This window comes from Carlito syrichta, unplaced genomic scaffold (genome assembly GCF_000164805.1).
Source record: "Carlito syrichta isolate Samal-C Ts95f unplaced genomic scaffold, Tarsius_syrichta-2.0.1 Scaffold68704, whole genome shotgun sequence".
NCBI classification, from domain to species: Eukaryota; Metazoa; Chordata; class Mammalia; order Primates; family Tarsiidae; genus Carlito; species Carlito syrichta.
Window position 1 is genome coordinate 1,384 of NW_007012800.1, and position 6,583 is coordinate 7,966.

The 6,583-nt window shown below is 49.7% G+C and overlaps 1 pseudogene; it reads left to right on the top strand.

Annotated features, from left to right (window-relative positions):
- Positions 1–2,791: 2,791 nt before the first annotated feature.
- Positions 2,792–6,580, top strand: LOC103253916 (annotated as a pseudogene).
- Positions 6,581–6,583: the final 3 nt, after the last annotated feature.

Genomic DNA, 6,583 nt, shown 5'->3' on the forward strand with positions numbered 1-6,583 from the left:
ACGGCCTCCACCTCTGGTGTTTCCCATAGCCCCGAAAATAGAACTGGTTTGGGGGTCATCAGGACCAGGTGAGTGTGACAGCAGGATGGGTCTGGGGTTTCAGAGTGGATGGACTTCCTGAGGGCTGGTAGTGTGGATCGAGGAACTGGGATGCAGGTGGGCTGGGGCCTGGGACATCAGAGAAGCTGGAAGGTGGTCCACTCATTGCTCTACTCACGCATTCCTTCACTCTCTCATTCCTTCTCCTACTCACTCAGTCTCTCCTCTACTCACTTATTCTTCTACTCACTCGTTCTACTCACTCACTCATTCCTCTACTCACTCATTCACTCCTTACTCATTCCTCTACGCACTCTCTCTCAACTTATTCAGTCCTCTACTCACCCTCTCCTCAACTTGCTCACTCCTCTACTCACTCACACCTCTCCTATTCCATTCCATATTATCCTCACTTTGTTGTTCCCAAGCCTAGACCTCTTTGAATAATTTTTCTTTCTGTTCTCTCTGCATTAGTGCACCTCTGAGAAGTACCTAGAATGAACTACACAGAGTGGGGGCTTTCTGGCCTTTCCACCTTCTCCACTGCTGGATTTGAGACCCTCTCAGCCCACTGAGCATGGTCTGCTTTTTGCCCAGCCCATTTTCTGTTACAGAGCTCCAGCTGGGCCCAAAGACTATTTTGGGCAGCCTGCCACTGGGTGCCTTTCCAGGGGCATCTGTCTCTTTCTCGTTAAATTGTTCCCCCTAGGATGCCCTAATTCTCTTCCCCACTCAGATGTCCCTGTTGCCCAAGCTAGATAAAAGTTGGCCACTCACTTGCCCTTTCAAAATCTGCCTTCTTCCCCCTCCTGTAGACCTTGCTCCCAGAGTTAGAGCTGCTCTCCCCTTTGGGTGGCATGGTGTTGGTCTGTTCATGTGAAAATGGCAGGATTGAGGGGCTAGGATTCACTAGTACAGAGCCTGGCATGCAGAAGGTGCTCACAAGTGGGAGCTGCCACCCTGAGGAACAATTCGAGTCACCTCTGCCCCTGGAGGCTTTTGAGAATGGAAGTTCCCCAGTGTGCAGACCCTTGTGCCCGGGAGAAATCAGAGCCTGTGAGGACCAGTCAGGGAAGGAAAGGATGTGGGAACCATCCTTAGGCACAAGTCCTAGGGAACAGTGTTGTCCAAAACACACCCTTTGAGGAGCTCCTGCTATGGACATCCCTGGGTTAGAACTGCTCCCAGGACAATAAAATTCATCCTCTTGAGCAGAGGTGGGCTCGCTGCTTGTGAGCTGTCAGACAGTGTGCCTTCCCACTGTCGTTTGAAATTCACCCTTGTGACTTGAAGGTGATCTCAAGGGAGAAGGAGCAGACAGCAGCAGAGATTTGCTCCATTCTTGCAGAATCCAGACACACTGTTCACTGCAGAGGCTGCACTATCTCTGGCGACACAGCCCGGACCTTCCTGTGGCTCCTCCTGGGGAGTTATAATAGGGTCCTCCTTTGAAACAGAATCAATAGGATATGATTCTTACCACTTCTGCATAAATAGAGAGAGAGAGAGAGAGAGAGAGAGAGAGAGAGAGAGAGAGAGAGAGAGAGAGAGGAGAAGAGAACTTATGCTATTATGGAGGCTGAGAAATCCCACTACATGCCATCTGCAAGCTAGAGAATCAGAGACACTGGGAGCGTAAATCAGTCTGAATCCCAAAAGCCCTGACAACCTGGAGTTGTGATGTCCTAGGACAGAAGAAGATGAATGTCCCAACTCAGAAGAGATTGCAAATCTGACCTTCCTCCACCTTTTACTTCTATTTGGGCCATCAATGGATTGGATGATGCTGTACATCGCTGGGGAGGGCGGACCTTCCTTCCCAAATTTACTGTTTCAAAAGCTCATCTCTTCTGGGAACACCATCACAGACACTCCCAGAGATAATGTTGGACCAGCCATCTGGGCATCCCATTGCTCAGTCAAATCAACACCTAAAATTAACCATCACAGGAGATGACGGCCCCTGCCTTGCTTTCAGATCACACCCACCGAGGAGGGCATGAGACTCCTGACTCAGATTGTGACCACCTGTCACCAGGGTTATAAGATCTCACTAGGCCCCACCTTCCGCCTCATCATTTTATGACACCCTGACATCATTCGGCCTATCACCAGTGCCTCAGGTACCTACACAGAGCTTGTGGTGGTGGGTGCCATGGTACACTCAAGGGCTTCTATGCCTGACCCCTGTAAGCTTCTGTGTGCTCCTTGAAGTACCCTAGGCCCTTGTCATCCCTACTCTTTCAGCCATCTTCCTCTGTCCTTCATGTATTAACCAACACCCATCTTGGTGTTTCCTCCCTCCACTGCCATCTGCCCCTCTGTCCTGGTGTTCTGGGTATCCTTAGGGCACCATGAGACCTCAACCCAGAGCCCAGTCCTGGAGAAGCCCCCAAGCTTGAGGAGATGAATCTGGATGGAGACACCCCCAACTTTGTGGGGTCAGAAATAGGCCAGAAGGAGATGGTTGTGACAGCCCAGAGGAGAGCCAGTCTTGCTGTGGCAGACTGGGAAACTTCCTGGAGGAAGAATTGCTAGAGCTGGGCCTGGAAAAATGGAGGGGAACTTTTTAAAGCAGAGGGAAGGGTGATGCAGTAGGTGTCATTAGTATTCAAGGCTCCCTTTTGTGTAAAGGCAAGGAGGCTAGGATGAGCAAAGCATGTGCAACATGGTAGAAGTGAAGTTGTAGAGGTATACAGGGAATAGATCTTCATGACATTGAAAAGCAAAACAAAGTGATATTAATGTTATCATGCTCTTTCCAGGGAGCCATGAAAGGTAATTGAGCAGATGATAAGCTTGGCTAGAGCAGAGCTCTGTGAAGGACTCTCAGGTAGACACTAGATGGAACTGACATTGAATCAAGAAGGCAATGGGGCCGGGCCATGGACAAATTGGAAGAGGATGAGGTCTGAATTGTGTGGACAGTTTGGGGAAGAAAAAGGAGCAGGACTGGATACTGGATGAGAGAGAAAGAAAATAGCCACGATATTTAAATCATGCTCTGGGTGCTTTGGGACATGCGGGCAGCTCACAGGGATGGGATGGAAGGAAAGAAGAGAGTTTGGAGAGTCAAGTCTCATAGCTGATCTTCACTATGTATCTGTTGGGTCATCTGTTTCTGGATACTCGGTTTCCTGAGGTGAGACATATTCTGTTGGTTAGTAAGAGGTACTCCTTGGGTTTCAGGTATGTTAAGTTTTTTCTTCATCAATCCCTCATCCTGCAGGAAGGTCAGTGAATATACTGCCACTGGAGCTCAGTGCCCACACCGAAAAAAGGAACCCGCAGGTCCAGGAGAACTTCCTGTACTGTCTCACCCTTGATGGGTGGTGCTTCCACAAAGCCTGCAACCTGGTACAGGACTTCACAGATGACATCGTCCAGGAGTGGCACCATACTCTCCCCACTCCGGGTATTGTTGACGTCTCCAAGACCAAGACCAAGTCCAAGACTTTGGACTTCATTGATGTGCTCCTGTTAAAGGCTTCTCTGGGTTCTGGATTCAAAAGGTAGAACGGAGCTTGATTTTAAATATCATATCAAAGAACTTGGACTTGATCCAGAGGGCACTGGAGATTCACAGAAGATGCTTGAGAAAGGGAGGGACACAGCCAGCAGGAGAAAAACCTGAGGTAGATTTTACTCTATCTAGTTACAAGTTTGTAAGTTATTCTGTCCCACATATATACATAAATATAAATATATATGTCTTTGCCTAAGTCTATGTATTTCTTTGTCTATGCGCATGGATGCACCAAACCCTTGAATCAGAACACCCCATTTATTATTCACAGCAACAACAACAGCCAGAGTAAGATTGCAGTGCTAGACCCTACTCCCATATTCCTCCTAGGGCAATGCAATGCTTTTACCTGTAAGTGCACCAGAAGATGAGTCTTGGGGCTTATATAGAACAGCTAGAACATCTTCCCCTTCTTCTTTCATTGGCAAGGGTGGGGTGGAAGAGAAAGAGACAGAGAGAGCACATGTTTCATTCTGGAGTATAAACTACTCCTCTCCAGTAAGATAGCAACCTCTGTTGGTTCACTCAAATGCCTTCAGGGGCGACAGATAAGCTATCTTTGGAGCAATGCTTAACTTCTCACCTCCAAGGCAAACTGGAATTCGAACATCCTGTAGCCCAGGTTGCCAGTTACTTTTTCTCTGACAGTACTCATGATGTGGAAACATGAACATATTCAAGGCTCGAGGATTCCTCCCACCAGAGACAAAATAAGAGGCAAAAAATTCAGGGAGAAAGCCTGGAGGTTAAGTCCATAGCAAAGGTGACCCTGAGAGATCTAGGAGGGCAGGGTGGGTTTGGGTTTTTGGAGAGGCCACAGGTCATCAGAGACTATCTCAGGTTAGACTCAGGAGCCTGAGAACTTGTGTGATCTGAGAGGTCATGCCTTCTCTCAAGGATGGAAATGGGGAAGAGTTGTCAGATGAGGACATAAGAGCGTAAGCTGACACCTTCATGTTTGAGGGTAAGGATCCCGGTGTAAACTCCAGTGTGGGCAGGGGTCTTTCCATCCCAAGGATGTGGTGGGCGAATCCTAGGCTGTTCCATTCTGTTCATCTTCCTCCTCCCCCAGGACCCAAATATTGGGAGCTTCAATATTTGGGTCCTGTCCACCCTCTGGTGTGATGTAGCCCTGACACTCAGACCTGCCTGCTGCTCCTCAGACCATGACACCACAGCCTGTGGCCTCTCCTGGGTCCTGTACCACCTTGCAAGGCACCCAGAACACCAGGAGTGCTGTTGGCAAGAGGTGCAGAAGCTTGTGAAAGACCGGGAGACTATGGAGATTGAATGGTGAGTGCAGGGCCTCAAGGTCTCCTTCTGCACCCTCTCATGGGCTCTGCTCCCTAGGTTGTCAGTTCTTCCCATTATAGCTTGGTGGGAATAGGAACTTAGACCAGAGGCAGGGCCTGGTACTCAGTCTGACTAACAGGGGAAAGGTTGCAGGCTTTTAGGACAGAAAGATCAGGGCTGCTAATTGGTGACAAGATTTGATGCCACTTAGCATGTGTTCAGTAAGTAAACTTTCCCTCCCCTCCCTTATTTTGTCACTGAAATATAGTTTTTTGAACATCTTCACTCCCTGGATGTTTGCTTTTCTGCACCCTAATTCCTTTCCTACTCTCCAGTTCAGGACTCATTAAGGACACCAAGGGGTAAGAGTCATCCATCTCTTGTCCAGAACACCTACTTCATCCATCCAGCCTTCATTCCCACACTGCCTTTTATACAAATCTGTTGTCTCTTTTGCAGTTGGCTTTTAGATGTTGAGCTTTTCTTAGACAAGCTTTTTAAAATATTTGTCTTAATTTTGTCTGGTACTTTTCTAATCCTCTACTTTTCTGCTTTTCTACTTCTCAAATATTTGACCCATCTGGACATCATTTTGTTATAGGGAGAAAGGATCTCACGAGGCACAGAGAGGCTTGTGGATTCTTTTTTTGCTCCTTGGTAACTATCAGGGTCCCCTAGGGAGGACCTGGCCCAGCTGCCCCTCCTGACCCATGTGCATCTAGGAGAGTCTGAGTTTGCATCCCCCAGGCCTAGTCATCTCCTGCTGCTGCACCCAGGACATTGTGCTTCCAGATGACCGCGTCATCCCTAAAGGTACCCACCCTGTCAAGGGGAGGAGGCTTCTGGGCTGGAAGAGTGGGCTTTCGGGTAGTGGGACTTGCCCTGTGTGCCCCTTCTCTCCCACAGGCATTATCCGCCTCATCTCCATTTTGGGGATCCATCACAACCCAGCAATGTGGCTGGACCCTGAGGTGCTGTCCACATCCCCAAACTTGTTCATTCCAGGGGTCCTAGAAGAGGGTGCAGGGTTTTGGCTGGGGAGGTCTGATCACCTTCCCCTGCCACACACACAGCTGTCTCTCCAAGGCTGACGGGCCTGGGAGACCCCACCCAGCAAGCCTGTCTCTGTCTCGCTTCCAGGTCTATAATCTCCTCTGCTTTGACCCAGATGTTGCCTCTGGCTTTTATTCCCCTCTCAGCAGGGCCCAGGTGAGGACGGCATGTGTTTGAAGGGGTGATGAGTGTGGGGAGTGTGGGGTGTTTGGTCACAAGAGTGGGGAAAGGCAAGAGAAGAGGATTTGCAGGTGGTCAGAATTATAGCCAACCTCATCGCAAGAGGCTATGGGCAAAGGGCCATCGAGCAGGGATGGGCAGGAACAACGGGGTCCACAGTGTGCTCAGAGGCCCCTCCCAGTTTTCTGTTGTGAATTGGGGGTAAAGCTTACTCTAGGCTCCTGAGATATGCAAGCCCCTTGGGGGGTCCCAGGCCTCCCCACCATCCCACCCCTGAAGCTCATCTGGGTGGGCTCAGCAGATCCCGAGCCAGGTTCCAGGCATGATGGGGCCAGCAAGTGTGTCCTGAGTGCAGTCAGAGTCCCCATATCCATCCCCAGGAACTGCATCGGGCAGACGTTCGCCATGACTGAGGTGAAGGTGGTCCTGGCACTCACGCTGCTGTGCTTCCACATCCTTCCTGATGCCACGGAGCCCCACAGGAAGCCGGAG